A 17,207-nucleotide genomic window follows, 5' to 3' on the forward strand; every position below is an offset into this window, starting at 1 on the left:
CCTAGCTACTCAGGAGGCTGAGATTCAGAAGACAGCCCAGACAGAAAAGTTCTCTAGACTCCATCTCCAAAATAACCAGCAAAAGCAGGGCTATCGGCATGTTTCAGTAAAATGCCAGCTTAGCAAGCACAAGACTAGCTCACACCCCAGCACTGTCAAAACAAATAAAGGCAAAAGAGACACCTTTTATTAACCTCTTAACAATTGTAAAATAGTCATTAGCTCTAGCACATACAATAAGGGCATACCACACCTTCACCTCTACCAAATCATGACTTTCTCACTGAGACACATCAGATTTTGTGATTAGGAAGAGGACAGAGTCACTTAAGCAGTAAACCAATTACTACTGGTATTTTAATACTTGTGGGTAACCCTGAAGACCTAAACAACAGACATATAGCCATGCTATTACACACTGTTATAGAATCTCTCTATATAGAACTTAGTATTCTAGAAATAGGATGCTCTGGCTAAACAAGTCATTACAAACAAAATTATGAGGTAAAGAAAGATGGTATGGTCTGGGAATGTGGCTTAGTGGTAGAATGCTTGCCCAGCATGCATGGAGTCTTGGGTTCAATTCCTCAATACCACATAAACAGAAGAAAAAAAAAAAAACACGGAAGTGGCACTGAGGCTCAAGTGGTAGAGTGTTAGCCTTGCACAAATAAAGCTCAGGAGCAATGCCTAAACCCTGAGTTCAAGCTCCAGGACTAAAAAGAAAGGAAGGAGGAAGGGAGGGAGGGAGAAAAAGAGAGAGGGGGGGGGAGAGAGGGAGAGGGAGGAAGGGAAAGAGGAAGGGAGGGAGGGAGGAGATAGGGAAGGAGGGAGGGAAGGAAAAGATAGTATCTTCCCATTTGTCCCATTCTTCTTTCCTAAATCTTATCAAAGTCAGTAAAGCTGTGTGTGGAAACAGCATAGCTTTAGAGTTCAATAGAACTGACAAGAAATAAATCCTAGTTTACCCTCTTATTAGCTGTATGACTCTGAATAAGTTACATAGCTTCTTTGGCTTTCAGCTTCCCCAAGTGCAAAACTGGGGAATGATACTTCTTCATTGCATTATAATTAAATAAGAAAATAGGAAAAAAGCATTTAACATATGCTTGATCCCAAAGGGATATGAACTTCTGTTCATCTAACTCATCATGCACCTGGTGTCCTCAAGCTATTTTCTGCTATCCAAAGCAGAACTTTGTGAGTGTCCCACAAACCTTCTATTTCTTTCATATACCCTGCCCAAATTCCCATCCCCTACAAGAGCTGATCTAACTATATTGTTCAAAAGAAAGCATGTCTGGTGAAATGAATTCAAATGTTACTGAATTCCCATATTAACTCTGCAGGGGTATTTCTGTACTTTAATAAGGATTCTGGAAATTCCAAAGAAAGGGAGGATATTTAATGGAGAGGCTTTCCCAGAGGATAAAGAAGCAGAGAATCACCTTCTTCCCTGCAAACACAGCCTGTTTAGAGCTAGAGAACATCAACTCAGATTGCTGAATGCCACTAGAATTTGGGAGCCTTTGTTATACCTCTTGCTCTAGCTAGTACTTACTACTTCCTTAGCCAGGAAGTCACTGTGATATGTTTTTCCTAGGATATTTTCCAACACTATTTTAAATTCTTTGAAATCAAGCAACAGGACTTGAACTGGTCAGAGCCCTTGAACAGTTTGTGGGAGGCCTGGGCACTCCTGGGAAGTGGAAAAGGCTGGCTGGCAACTTCAACAGATGGTATAAAGAGGAACTAAAAATGAAGTGTAGGTGACAGAGGGACTGGTTCAGGCAAGATTGTACAACAGCAGCATGTGCTTAGGGAATTGGCAAAGCAGAGACAATAACAATAAATACTTTTAAGTTATTCTACATTTGTCAAATTAGGCACCACTGTAAAAATCAGAATTTTGCTGCATTTTCCTTATACTTTGCTGTATTTCCTTATATTTATTTTGTATTTATTACTATTTTATAATATATATTAAAGACAAAGTATTAGAGATAAAAACTTATTTCAACTGCTTAAGACAAAGTGTTTTAGGGTAGTGTGTGTGAGAGAGAGAAAGAGAGAGAGAGAGAGTACCAGGGGCTTGAACGGGGCCTCCTGCTCTTACTAAGTGTCCTTGCTCATGGCTAGCACTCAATTCCTTGAGACATACCTCCAGTTCATTTTGCTGGTTAATGGAGGTGGCTCCATTACAACTTTTCTGCCCCAGCTGGCTTCAAATCACAATTCTTTAGGTCTCCGCCACCTAAATAGCTAGGATTATAAACATGAGCCACCAGCACCTAGGACAGGATTTTAAAGATGTCATCTGATACTGGCTTTGGAAGAGCCAAGGAAAACCAGTAGACATTTATTTGTTTATTTCCTCTTTTGGCAGTATTGGGAACCAAATTAAAAACCTTGAGTTTGCAAAGCAGGCCTCTACCACTTAAGACAAACCTCCAGCTTCTTTGTACCTTGGTTTTTGTTTTTTACTTTTTTGTGTGCTTAAACTCAGAGCCTGGACCCTGTCCCTTAGCTGAAGGCTGGTGCTCTACCACTAGACGCACAGCTTTACTTCTGGCTTTTTGTTCTTTCTTTCTTGGCAGCTAATTGGAGATAAAGGTCTGACAAACTTTCTTTCCTAGGCTGCTTTCAAGCCTTAATCCTCAGACCTGTCTCCTGAATAACTAGGGTAACAGGCATACTCAGCTCAAAATCCATTTGTAAACCACCATGTTTTAAGACTATGTTTCAGGCTGGGAATATGGCCTAGTGGCAAGAGTGCTTGCCTCATATACATGAAGCCCTGGGTTCGATTCCACTGCACCACATATATAGAAAAGGCCAGAAGTGGCACTGTGACTCAAGAGGCAGAGTGCTAGCCTTAAGCAAAACACAAGCCAGAGAGAGTGATCATGCCCTGAGTCCAAAGCCCAGGACTGGCAAAAAAAAAAAAAAAAAAGTAAGACTATGTTTCACCTGTTAGATGGAAAAGACAAAAAAATAATAATAAGGGGCTGGGGATATGGCCTAATGGCAAGAGTGCTTGCCTCGTATACATGAGGCCCTGGGTTCAAGTCCCCAGCACCACATATACAGAAAACGGCCAGAAGTGGGGCTGTGGCTCAAGTGGCAGAGTGCTAGCCTTGAGCAAAAAGAAGCCAGGGACAGTGCTCAGGCCCTGAGTCCAAGGCCCAGGACTGGCCAAAAAAAAAAAAATTAATAATAATAATAATAATAGTAAATTAATAAATAAATAAAGGACAGTGTTGTAAATGGGCTGTTAGTTCATGCTTGTAATCCTAACTACTCAGGAGGCTGAGTTCTAAGGATCCAAGTTAGCTTCTAAAGTGCATGAGACTCTTTATCTCCAATTAAGCACACAAAAAAGAAAAACGCCAGAAGTAGAGATGAGTTTTAAGTGATATTTAAGTGATAGAATGCTAGCCTTAAGCACAAAAGCTCAGAAACAGTGCCTAGGGCCTGAGTTCCAGCCCTAGGACCAACACACAAAAAACAAGTTTTCTTAAAGCCATGAGGAAACAGGCAATCCCATATGCTGTGGATAGGCATTTGTCTGTTAGCAGTACTGACTGACCTCCAGAGGTCCTACATGCTAAACAAGCTTACTATCAATAAAGCCACACTTACTGTTTATTTATTCATTTATTTTGTTGGTCCTAAGGCTTGAACTCAGGGCCTGGGCACTGTCCCTCAGCTTTTTTTGCTCAAGACTAGCACTCTACTACTTTGAGCCACAGTGCCACTTCTAGTTTTTTGGTGTCTAATTGAAGATATGAGTTCCATGGACTTTCCTGCCTGGATTGGCTTTGAACCTTGACCCCTGAGCTCAGCCTCTTGTAATCAGCTAGGATTATAGGCATGTTTTTCTCTGCCGGTCCTGGGGCTTGAACCTAGGGCTTGAACTCCAGACCTGGGTGCTGTCCCTAAGTATTTGGCTCAAAGCTAGCATTCATCACCTGAGCTACAGCCCTACTTACATTGTTTTTATCCCACCCCACCCCCCAACAGTCTTACTATGTACTCCAGACTGACCTCAAACTTGAGATATTCTTTTCTTAACCTTCCCAATGCTAAGGTAATAGACTACCACTACACCCAGATGGAAATGTATATTCTTTTTTTTTTTTTTTTTTTTTTTTTTTTTGGCCAGTCCTGGGCCTTGGACTCAGGGCCTGAGCACTGTCCCTGGCTTCTTCCCGCTCAAGGCTAGCACTCTGCCACTTGAGCCACAGCGCCGCTTCTGGCCGTTTTCTGTATATGTGGTGCTGGGGAATCGAACCTAGGGCCTCATGTATCCGAGGCAGGCACTTTTGCCACTAGGCTATATCCCCAGCCCGGAAATGTATATTCTTAAAGGTAGTTTAGTTCCATAAATTAAATGCTGTAAATGCTGTTCCATTTCTTAGGACTTACACTAAGGATAGTGTACAAGTGCAAAGATCCATATACCAGGATGCTTATCATATGCTGTTCATAATAGCCAAAGTATTACAAAAGAAGGAGAAGGAGAAGGAGAAGGAAGAGAAGGAGAAGAAGGAGAAGAAGAGGAGGAGGAAGAGGAGGAGGAAGAGGAGGAGGAGGAGGAGGAGGGAGGGAGGGAGGGAGGGAGGAGGGAAGGAGGGAGGGAGGGAGGGAGGGAGGGAAGGAAGGAAGGAAGGAAGGAAGGAAGGAAGGAAGGAAGGAAGGAAGGAAGGAAGGGGAGAAGGAGAAGGAGAAGGAGAGAAGAGAGGAGAAGGAGAAGAAAGAGGAGGAGGAGGAGGAGGGAAGGAAGGAAGGAAGGAGAAGGAGAAGGAGAAGGAGAAGGAGAAGGAGAAGAAGGAGAAGGAGAAGGAGAAGGAGAAGGAGAAGAAGAAGAAGAAGAAGAAGAAGAAGAAGAAGAAGAAGAAGAAGAAGAAGAAGAAGAAGAAGAAGAAGAAGACGACAAGATGCCAATAGCTAATATCTGTAATCCCAGCTACTCAAAAGGCTGAAATCCAGAATTATAATTTAAAACCAACATTGGCAAAAAAAAGTCTATGAGACTCCACCTCTAAAATAACCAGCAAAAGCTAGTCTAGGGGCTTTGCTCAAGTGGTAGAGGACCAACTGAATAAGCAAGCTAAGTAAGTAGGAAGTACTATAGTTTGAACTCCAGGCTGAGTTCAAACTCCAGTACTTCCAAAAAAGAAAAAGTATGTCAACAGTCTAATTCATTCACTCAACAAATACTTAAGCATCAACTATGTAATAAATATTTTTGATTAGCTTAAAAAAAGAAAAAAGTCCTTGTTTTCACGGAGCTTACATTCTAATTGAGAAACTTAGGCAGTAAACAAGAAAAACATGTACTGTATCAGGTGGCATTAAATAAAAATATAACGAGATAAGGAAAGGAGAACATCAAAATTTTAGGAGAATCAGAAAATGCTCATAAACATGAGATAAGTAGGTTATACATTAGGGAAGAAAATGCATAGTATATGCACTCACTGAAATAATTCAGCTATTTATTCTGTGTTTATTGATATAAGATGTTTCCAACGCTAAGTAAAAAAAAATTAATAAAAAATCAGCTGGTAACATAGGCCTGTAACCTAGGCTGTTAGGAGTTTGGGACCACCCTAGACTATACAGCAAGACCCTGTCTCAAAATAAATAAATAATAAAATCAAGGAAACAACATTAAGAGAAAAGAAATAAAAAAGCTCGAAGTGCCATGGCTCAAGTGGTAGAGTGCTATCCTTGAGCAAAAAGAAGCTCAAGGACAGTGCCCAGGCCCTGAGGTCAAGCCCCAGGACTGGCAAAACAACAAAAAATAAAGAACAAAGCAGAATGTGAGTAGGGATGAGAGAGTTGTAAAATAAGGGATAAAAAAGGAAGGAGTGATAATGACAAAGAAGCACTGTAACCTGACTTATGGAACTATAACCCCTTTGTGCAACTACTTAATAACAATAAATAAGTTGAGTGTGGTGGCACATACCTCTAAATCCAGCACTCAGAAGGCAGAAAAACAAGAGGATTGTGAGTTTGAAACCAGTCTGGGCTACAAATACATAGAGACCTTGTCTCTAAAAGTACAAAAGAACAAAAGAGAGGAGGGAGGGAAAAGAGGGAGGGGAGGGAAAGAAGGAAAAAAAATTTAAAGCAACAAAGCCAGGCACCAGTGGCTCATGCCTGTAATCCTGGCTACTCAGGAGACTGAGATCTGAGGATCGAGGTTCAAAGCCAGCCCGGGCAACAAGGTCCAATTAACTACCAGAAAACTGGAAATGGTGCTGTGGCTCGAGTGGTAGAGCATGAGCCTTGAGCTGAAGAGCTCAGGAACAGTGCCCAGGCCCAGAGTTCAAGCCCCACAACTGACAAACAACAACAATGAAGTGCTATCTCTACTGATGTAGGAATGCTTGGAAAGGTCAAAAATATACTTAGAGAACTACAAAGGACAAGAAGGAATCTGACAGAGCTAGAGGAGTGGCAGAAGTAGTAGAGTAGCTGTCTAACAAATGTGCAGCTGTGAGATGAAATTCCAGTATTAGTACCATCACCAAAAATAAAAACAAAAAGTGAGACAGAAAAAAGAAATAAGAAGGGGCTGGGAATATGGCCTAGAGTGCTTGCCTTGTATACATGAAGCCCTGGGTTCGATTCCTCAGCACCACATATATAGAAAACGGCCAGAAGTGGCGCTGTGGCTCAAGTGGTAAGAGTGCTAGCCTTGAGCAAAAAGAAGCTAGGGGGCTGGGGATATAGCCTAGTGGCAAGAGTGCCTGCCTCGGATACACGAGGCCCTAGGTTCGATTCCCCAGCACCACATATACAGAAAACGGCCAGAAGCGGCGCTGTGGCTCAAGTGGCAGAGTGCTAGCCTTGAGCGGGAAGAAGCCAGGGACAGTGCTCAGGCCCTGAGTCCAAGGCCCAGGACTGGTAAAAAAAAAAAAAAAAAAAAAAAAAGAAGCTAGGGATGGTGCTCAGATCCTGAGGTTCAAGGCCCAGGACTGGCAAAAAAAAAAAAAAAAAAAAAAGAAGAAAGAAGAAGAATCAGTCAAGTTGAGCAAAGAGAAAATTCAGAGGATAAGAGTTGTGCATTGGGGCTGGGAATATGGCCTAGTGGCAAGAGTGCTTGCCTCATATACATGAAGCCCTGGATTCAATTCCCCAGCACCACATATATAGAAAACGGCCAGAAGTGGTGCTGTGGTTCAAGTGGCAGAGTGCTTGCCTTGAGCAAAGAGAAGCCAGGGACAGTGCTCAGGCCCTGAGTCCAAGGCCCAGGACTGGCAAAAAAAAAGTTGTGCATTGCCTCAATGCAGCAAAACAGAAATTAGTAAGATAAAAATGTACAGATTGGTTTAGTACTTATGCAAAAGGTACTAAAAATTTGACTACAAACAAGAGGGTATGGCCTAGTGGCAAGAGTGCTTGTCTTGTATACATGAGGCCCTGGGTTCGATTCCCCAGCACCACATATACAGAAAATGGCCAGAAATGGCTAGCCTTGAGCAAAAAGAAGCCAGGGACAGTGCTCAGGCCCTGAGTTCAAGCCCCAGGATTGGCCAAAAAAAAAACAAAAACGAGAGGGTCCCTACCCTCATGGAATTTATAAGCTACTAAGAGAGAAAAATGAATAGTTAAATGGCATCAAGTGATCTTCAGTAACTGAAGTATTGAACTGAACTGGAGTATTAAGAGGTCAGGAAAGACCTCTAAGGGGGAGGGCTACCTCATTGGTTCTTTTTTTTGGCCAGTCCTGGGGCTTGGACTCAGGGCCTGAGCACTGTACCTTGCTTCTTTTAACTCAAGAGTAGCAATCTACCACTTGAGCCACAGTGCCACTTCTGGCCTTTTCTGCGTATGTGGTGCTGAGGAATCGAACCCAGGTCTTCATGTATACAAGGCAAGCACACTTGCCACTAGGCTATAATCCCAGACCACCTCATTGCTTCTTAAAGGCAAGGGACAAAGATCAGAACAAAGAGTATTCCAGGTAGAACCATATAGTACTGCAAAGGCCCAGAAGCCAGAGATGATTGGAAATGCAAGCAAATGATGGTACCCGCCACAGGAAAGGAGAAAGTATGGGATGAGATTTGAGAACCATGCAGAAACCAGATATTGCAAGGCCTTTATTTAGACCAAATTGTGAAGACTGCTATTACAAACTGTGACATTTGGATTTGACTAAATAAAATGGATGCAACAGAGGATTTTTAAAGAAGAAAGATGAAGGCTGGGAATGTGGCCTAGTGGTAAAGTGCTTGCCTTGTATGCATGAAGCCTTTGGGTTCAATTCCTCAGCACCACATACGCTGTGGCGCTGTGGCTCAAGAGGTAGAGTGCTAGCCTTGAGCAAAAAAAGAAGCCAGGGGCAGTACTCAGGCCCTGAGTGCAAGCCCCAGTACTGGCAAAAAACAAAACAAAACAAAAAGAAGAAAGATGAAATTAGTTCTTAATAAAAGATGAATGAGAACCACAGGTGACTAAAGACAGTGCAGATACCAGATAAGGAAGGCCTAGAAGAGGGACAATGTACACAAAGATAAGAACTCAAGAGGCAACCCCCAGGTTTTCTCTGTAGCTATGAAGCCAAAGTCCCTATAAGGCCCGAAGATACTGATCTGCAATTGGGCAGACAGAACAAACATTAAGCTCTTTACCTCATCTGGCTCTGTCCCTAGAGCAACAACAGGAGATTAGGGTGCCAGAGCATAAAGACAGCTTCATCACCCCCACTGCATGACAGCCACCTCATCCCCACTGCATGACAGCCACCTCATGTTACTTTAGGGGTGAGGAGCTGTGAAAAGCTACACCCCTCCCAGTCAATTTCTTCAAATATGATCTTAAGATGACTGGTATCAGAATTACCTGTGAAAATGATCAAATCTGATTCCAAGCCACCATTCTCCACTCACTAAGCTAGATTATCTAGAAGAAAACATGAATCTATATGTTAAACAAATATCCAGTCCTGGGGCTGGGAATGTGGCTTAGTGGTAGAGTGCTTGCCTAGCCTGCATGAAGCCCTGGTTCAATTCCTCAGCACTACATACACAGAAAAAGGCAGAAGTGGCACTGTGGCTCAAGTGTTAAGAGTGGTAGCCTTGAGCAAAAGAAGCTCAAGCACAGTGCCCAGGCCCTGAGTTCAAGCCCCAGGACTGGCAAAACAAACAAAACAAAAACAACTACAGATATCCAGCCTACAACTCTTACACCTAAAGATAATTCTGATGCATTAAAGCTTCAAAAATCATCGAAAGAGTAATAATGGAGGAAAGTTCTTATCTGAAGTGAGCTGGCGATGGTTTTCCCTGTAGAAGCGGGGGGGGGGTGGTGGCGCGGAGGGAATGCGCAACTGCCTCCCTCAGATAGGCCAGATGACTTGCATAGACTGTCCAGTCTATGTACACAATCACCCCATCCAACCTTCGGAAGACAACACACCTCTCCTCAAAAACATATCTTTTTAGTCTCATGATACCACAACCCATTCACTCAACCTCCATCCTGCAGTATAGCTCTAGACTACATAGGAAGCACTCAAAACATTTCTAAGGGCTAATGGCCAACACTGCTCACAACTACCTAGTTGGCATCTCATAGCCTCCCATCCCTGCCATAAATCTGAGGACCATTCCAGGTCATAAAATTTGAAGTTCACTCCATACCTTCAGATATCAGCATCTACACTCATCAACCCAGGCTCCCACTTATCTTGTTTTTATTTTTGTATTTTGAAACAGTCTCACTATGTGGCCAAGACTGGCCTCAAGCTCATGATTGCCTCCTTCAGCCTCCAGAGTGTTGGGATTATAGATATATGCCACTATAGCCAGCCTTTTCCACTACTTCTTATAGTGTTTTCACTAGTAAGAGTTCCACCCTATAGTCTATGTACTCATATCCTTCCCCGAAATTCTACATTCAGGTTTGACAGAACTCTGTGAAATCTTAAGGCCAATGATGCTAGCTCCTAGGTCTCATTCAGTGAGAAGAGGTAGCCTGAGGAATGTTCACTTCCTCCAACCTGCCTGAAGAGAGACCCAGGACTGCTGTAGGCTTCCATAAAGGAAACCTGTTTCTAAGATAAACTAGAATGATATTAAAAAAGAACAGAAGACAGTCTCCTAGCAGCAGAAACTGAGGGAGGGAAAAAGGAAAGGTAAGGTAGGTTTTCTGGGGATTTGATTTTAATGTAAGCAGCACATAAAATAAAAATAAAGTAATATGTAACCACATTGAAATCCTTACATGTCAACTATCTGATCCTTCCCAAAAGGCAGGTTCTGGACTAAAAAGGTAAGAATGTTAAAAGACAATTTAAGTAATTGCTAAGATTTATGACCTTAATCCTGAACTGCATGACTCTGTCCCTTCTTACACTCCACCCACTCTCCTGTTCTAAGTTTCAGACCTAATGAATCAGCTTCCTGTTTCAATGCTGCCTCACCTTATATCCCTAAGGCCTTTTTTCCTACCTTGATTACAATTTCACCCCACTCTATTATTCTATTTTCAGCAACCCTAAGTAAACGATCTTCCTACCTTGATCCTCTGCCTTGATCCTCAGCATATATGTACCCCCTTCCAGGGCAAGAAAATCCCTGTCAGGCTCACTGCTGGAAAAAGACAAAGTAGTCACAACACACAAATAAAATATCAAAATAATAAGATACTGGAGCCAGGTGCTGGTGGCTCAAGCCTGTGACCCTAGGTACCCCAGAAGGTGAGATTTGTGGATTGAGGTTCAAAGCCACCCTGGGCAGGAAAGTCAATGAGAGAGTCTTATCTCAGAGTACTCAGAAAAAGAGTGAAGTGGTGCTGTGGTGCAAGTGGTAGAGTGCTAGCCTTGAACATAAAGAGGCTCATCAGTACCCAGCACCAGGGGGGAAAAAAGATACTAGAGGCACAGATGAGAGTAGATTAGAGACCCAACACTCACATAGTACTTAGTAGGTGCTATTTTTTTTTTTTTTTGCCAGTCCTGGGCCTTGAACTCAGGGCTTGAGCACTGTCCCTGGCTTCTTTTTGCTCAAGACTAGCACTCTGCCACTTGAGCCACAGTGCCACTTCTGGCCATTTTCTATATATGTGGTGCTGAGGAATCGAACCTAGGGCTTCACGTATGTGAGGCAAGCATTCTTGCCACTATGCCATATTCCCAGCCCCTAATCTATTCTTCTAATCATTTTACAGGTATTAACTCATTTGATTCTCACAAATACTCTTAATTTGTAGAAACAAGGAACAGAGTAATGACAATAAAGAAAGTGATGGATTCCAGAAATACTGAGAAAGAGAAAGTTGATAGGACAAGTCCTAGTGACTGACTAGTTGTCAAATGTGGCCCCAGTCACTATTAGTTGGAGGCTTTAGCCATTACATGCTATTTACAATGTACACAATAGGACATTGGAGAAAGTATAAGTGGAAAAAAGAAGGAAATGTGTTTTACCATGAATACAAGGAATCAGGACAGAGAATATATCTCAGTAGTAGAGTACATGCTTGCCTAACATACAGGTGCCATAGGTACAATTCCTAGCATCATTTTTTTCAATGGTGGTGGTAGTACTAGAGATTAAACCCAAAACCTTGTTCATGTTAGTCAAGTGCTCTACCACTTATGTTAGTCCCTTTTTCTGGATTCACATCCACCTATGTGTGAAAATGTTAACACCAAGACTTCTTATTCCACACTGTATCTGGAACCCTTAAGTCCCAAACCAGCCCTGTCCACCAAATCTTCCAATAGGGCCAGAGGCCCCAGAAGGAGAGGTGAAAACACAAATCATGAACAGACACAAAAGAAAGGGGTATTAGTGCTAACTTCAAGGATCAGGTAGGCTTACTGGACAACACAGAATCTAAAAGGGAAAGGTGTTTGAAGACTTCAACACAGTTCTGGGATGCTGGGTAACAGGCCAAGTTAGCAATAAAGGATGAGTTGAAGGATGAGTTAGTTCCACCCATGAAGACTGCAAGCAAAGTGATATAATCTGGTAAAAACCAGGTTTATGGCAAAGGGGGCAAAAAAATGAGATGAATTTTGTGAAGAGCCTGGTTAGAATGGAGGGTTCTAGAGGAGTCATTTCACAAAGCAGCCATCTTAGGAGGCACAATATAAAGGTTTGGTAGCTAGAGTCATGAAAGGACTCTAGAAGCTTGAGCAAAAAGGAGGTGAATACATTCTACAAATGAGTAGAGATAAAGCCTTTCCTTCTTCAGCAAACCAAAGGCAGAGATAATGCATACATCTCTCGTGACTGTATTTTTAACTCTCTACTTTCTGAGGATGAAACTCAAGACATTTGGTTGTGTTTTCCTGGCTACCCAAAGAAACAATGCTACCTAGATCTTACACAACATCTGATTCACCATCAGTCTCTATCACAGCCTGATGTACCTCACACCACACACGGTCACATACCAGATGGCTCTAGAAAAACAAGCCAAGGTGAGCTGCCAAAGTCCTTTCCATAGCTGACCTCACCCTATGGGGTAGGTTTCATTTCAAAACTGAAAGCATATGAAGATCTGGGGAACTCCGAAGAGCAACAGAGCCAGAACAGGTGGTTCCTATCAGTTTTCTGATAGGTCTTAGGCTAGAACTCAAAACAGAAACCAGACCATTGATAAGACAGTTTATAATGTCTGTCTCCAAGCCTTCAGATGGCACTTACAGGGTTTTCAATATTAACAACACAGTATGACCACAATTTCCCAACCTGTGACTACTAAATATCTAATTCTGCATATATAATTATGTAAGTGCTGAGACAACATATTAAGTTCTAAAGCATTGAGGGAGCTCCACTACCTGAAATACTAGAAGACTTATGAATTGCTCAGTCTTCAAATCATTTCACTGTAATGAATTTTATTACCTTCTCTTCCTTTTTTATCTCCCCAGGAACACTTGACAAAATTCCTATCTTGCTGAAGTTATTTATAAAGGCCTTCTCACTGAAGCAGTAGTAACACAACAAAATTTTAGTTGATCTAAGGAGTCAGTTTACTTGCTTGAAGTTCATTTGTAACTAGCTATATGATTCCAGGCAAGTAACTTCACTTTTCTGAGCTCAGTTTCAATTTCCTCATGTGTAAAGTAAGGAAGTTAAAAATGCAAGGGAAACCATAAAATGTCCTTTTTGTTTTGTTTTTGCCAGTCCTGGGGCTTGGACTCAGGGCCTGAGCACCGTCCCTGGCTTCCTTTTGCTCAAGGCTAGCACTCTACCTCTTGAGCCACAGCGCCACTTCCGGCTTTTTCTGTTTGTGCAATGCTGAGGAATCGAACCCAGGGCTTCACACATGCTAGGCAAGCACACTACCACTAAGCCACATTCCCTGCTCTTGTTTTTCTTTTTTGTTTGCTTTCTTGAGACAAGGTCACACTATGTAGACCAGGCTGACCTCAACTCATGGTTCTCCTAGCATTATTTGCGAAAGTGCCGTGAATACAAGCACACATTATCACACCCAATCACAATTGTTTTAAATGGTGGTGGTATTTTTAGAAGTACTAGGATTTAAACTCAGGACCTAGCACTTGCTCAGCTTTTTTCCTAGCTATAACTCTACCACTTGAGCCATACCTAACACCTGGTTTTTTGCTAGTTATTTTGGAGATTGAGTCTTTTTTTTTTTTTTTTTGTCCAGTCCTGGGCCTTGGACTCAGGGCCTGAGCACTGTCCCTGGCCTCTTCGTGTTCAAGGCTAGCACTCTGCCACTTGAGCCACAGCGCCCCCTCTGGCCGTTTTCTATATATGTGGTGCTGGGGAATTGAACTGAGAGCTTCATGTGTAGGAGGCAAGCACTCTTGCCACTAGGCCATACATACTCCCAGCCCTGGGGATGGAGTCTTTTGGACTTTTTTTGCCCAGGATGATTTAACGTCAATCTCTGAATCTCAACCCCCTAAGTATCTAGAGTTTCAGGCATGAGCTACCAGCATCTAGGTATAAAATGCTCTTAAACTGACTTAAAAAAAAAAAAAAAAGACGTAGGTTTTTATGTCAGAGGGCTCAAAGGAAGCCAGACACATCCAGTAAACCACTGAAAAGCTAGAGGTGGAGATGTGGCTGTGTGATAGAAGATAGCTGTGAGTGAAAAAACTAAGGGACAATGCCCAGGCCCCGACTTCAAACCCTACTACTAGAAGAAGAAAATAAAAGAGCTTAAGGGAGAGGGAAAGCTAACAAACAGCATGAATGAGGACGAATACGGTGTATGTAGTTAATCTGCATGTATGAAAATAGAACATTGAGCCAGGTGCCAGTAGCTCACATCTATAATCCTAGCTACTCGAGGGGCTAAGATCTGAGGATCACAGTTCAAAGCCAGCCTGGATAGGAAAGTACATGAGACTTTTATTTCCAATTAACCACAAAAATCCAGAAGTAGAACTGTGGCCCAAGTGGCAGCCCACCAGACTTGAATACAAAAACTCAGGGACAGCACCCAGGCTCTTGAGTTCAAACCCCAGGATCAGCACCAAAAAAAAAAAAAAAGTTGCCAGGTGTCAGCAACTCCCACTGGTAATCTAGCTATTTGAAAGGCTGAGATTGGGAGGACTGGAGTTTGAGGACAGCTTGGGAATACACAAGAAACTCCTTCTCGACTAATAGCTGGGCACCATAATGTGCACCTGTCATCCAAGGTACATGAGATGTTGAGATCAGGAGGATATGGTTGCAGGCTCATTGGGCAGAGGTCTATGAGACTCCAATTCAATGGAAGAAGCTGGGTGTCTTCTTATACCAACAACAATGGGAAGCCTAAATTAGGCAAATCATTTTACAGACAAAGAGGAGGAGGAGAGAACCTATCCCAAAATATCCAGTGCAAAAAAGGGCTGGAAGGGCTGGGGATATGGCCTAATGGCAAGAGTGCCTGCCTCGTATACATGAGGCCCTGGGTTCGATTCCCCAGTACCACATATACAGAAAATGGCCAGAAGTGGCGCTGTGGCTTAAGTGGCAGAGTGCTAGGTTTGAGCAAAAAGAAGCCAGGGACAGTGCTCAGGCCCTGAGTCCAAGCCCCAGAACTGGCCCAAAAAAAAAAAGGGGGGGGGGGGGGCTGGAAGAAGTGGTCAGTTGCACAACACCTGCCTAGAAAACAAAATACCTTGGGTTTAAACTCTAGTACCATTAACAAATAATAATATTTTTAATTTAAAAAATAAAAACAGACTAGGGGGCTGGGGATATAGCCTAGTGGCAAGAGTGCCTGCCTCGGATACACGAGGCCCTAGGTTTGATTCCCCAGCACCACATATACAGAAAACGGCCAGAAGTGGCGCTGTGGCTCAAGTGGCAGAGTGCTAGCCTTGAGCGGGAAGAAGCCAGGGACAGTGCTCAGGCCCTGAGTCCAAGGCCCAGGACTGGCCAAAAAAAAAACCAAGAAACAGACTAGGGGCTGGTGGCTCACGCCTATAGTTCACTTCATAGCCCCTTAAGAAAGTTTTTGCACGGAGCTGGGACTATGGCCTAGTGGCAAGAGTGCTTGCCTCGTATACATGAAGCCCTGGGTTCGATTCACCAGCACCACATATACAGAAAATGGCCAGAAGTGGTGCTGTGGCTCAAGTGGTAGAGTGCTAGCCTTGAGCAAAAAGAAGCCAGGGACAGTGCTCAGGCCCTGAGTCCAAGGCCCAGGACTGGCAAAAAAAAAAGAAGAAGAAGAAGAAGAAAGTTTTTGCAGGGCTGTGAATGTGGCCTAGTGGTAGAGTGCTTGTCTAGCACGCATGAAGCCCCATGGTTCAATGCCTCAGCACCACATACACAGAAAAAGCCGGAAGTAGTGCTATGGCTCAAGTAAAAGAGTACTAGCCTTGAGCAAAAAGAAGCCAGGGAGAGTGCTCAGGCTCTGAGTTTAAGCCCCAGGACTGGCCACAAAAAAAAAAAGGAAAGAAAGAAAGTTTTTGCAGTAACAAAATGATAAATGAAGCTGGGCTTCGATGGTTCATTCCTAAATCCTAGCTACTTATGAGGCTAAGATATGGATGATTTTGGTTCCATACCAGCAGAACAGAAAAGTTAACTAGATTCCATCTCCAAAACAAACAGCAAAAAGTAAGGCTGGAGGTGTGGCTCAAGTGATAAAATGGCCAGCCAGCCTATCGAGGGGCCCTATGTTCCAACCCCATGACCACACATACAAAAAAATAATAATAAATCTATGCGGGTATATTTAATCTATTTAGACATTATACGATATATACACATAGTGCCCCATAAATGCTTAATTTTTATGTTTTCATTAATTAAAAGTTAACTTTTGACTTGAAATTAAAAGGGGCTAAGGGCCTCCTATCAAATAGTCTAGTCAAATTAATATTTAAAATTGGAATAAAGTCAGGAAAGATGAGGTACATAAGAAAGAAACACATTTCCCCTCCCCACCCCAGCAAAGAGGTCTTGTAAAGAAGTTGGACCAGGTGACTTCTGACAGCCTTTCCATTACTAACAGAAACTGCCCTGTACACAATAGTCCCTGGCCTGCTAGGTTTGTGAGTTGCTCATCACCTAGTGGCCTAATGAAGTAAATGCAGCTTGCAAGTGCTGGGATAAACTTCCAGCCATTTTGTGAGTCCTGCTACCGTGTGCAGAACAGCAATCAGCCTAAAAAAAATTACAAGAAGACTACAAACCCTCCTCATTTTTTTTTTTTGTGGGTTGTGGGGCTTGAACTCAGGACTTGGGTGCTGGTTCCTAAGCTTTTTCTGCTCAAGGCTAGCACAGCACCACTTTTAGCAAAAGTCCAACTTCAGTTTTCTGGTAAATTAGAGAGAAGGGTCTCATGGACTTTCCTGCCCAGAGTTGGCTTTGAAACTTGATCCTCGGATCTCAGCCTCCTGATTAGCTAGGATTACAGTGTGAGCAACGGACACCTGGTGTTTTTTTTTTGTTTTGTTTTGTTTTGTTTTTTTTTTTGTTTTTGTTTTTTAATGTGCCAATACTGGGGGTCTAAACTCAAGGCCCGGGTGCTGTCTCTTAGCCATTTCCTTCAAGGCTGGTGCTCTACCACTTGACCCACAGCTTCACTTCGGCTTTTTCTGGTGGTTAATTGGAAGTAAGAGTCTCCCAGACTTTTCTGTCCCAGATGGCTTGAAGTCACAATACTGATGTCAGGCTTCTGAGTAACTAAGAGTACAAATATGATCTACAGGCACCCAGAAACCTCCAGATTCACATGCAATTAGAAAGACTTAG

At 42.8% G+C, this 17,207-nt stretch overlaps 1 long non-coding RNA gene across 4 annotated transcripts in view; it reads right to left on the reverse strand.

Annotated features, from left to right (window-relative positions):
- The window catches only part of LOC125356299, a 49,982-nt gene that overhangs the window by 13,782 nt on the left and 18,993 nt on the right, over positions 1-17,207 (reverse strand). For 2 of the 4 annotated variants that reach the window (XR_007211856.1, XR_007211854.1), the window contains one exon: positions 8,863-8,922. The exons of 1 other annotated variant lie outside the window; for it this stretch is intronic. This is a non-coding gene — a long non-coding RNA (uncharacterized LOC125356299). Of the gene's footprint in view, positions 1-8,862; positions 8,923-14,999; positions 15,041-17,207 lie in introns of those variants that run through there. One more of the 4 variants, XR_007211857.1, reaches the window with a different exon arrangement.

The sequence above is a fragment of the Perognathus longimembris genome, chromosome 8 (genome assembly GCF_023159225.1).
Source record: "Perognathus longimembris pacificus isolate PPM17 chromosome 8, ASM2315922v1, whole genome shotgun sequence".
Classification (NCBI taxonomy): Eukaryota; Metazoa; Chordata; class Mammalia; order Rodentia; family Heteromyidae; genus Perognathus; species Perognathus longimembris.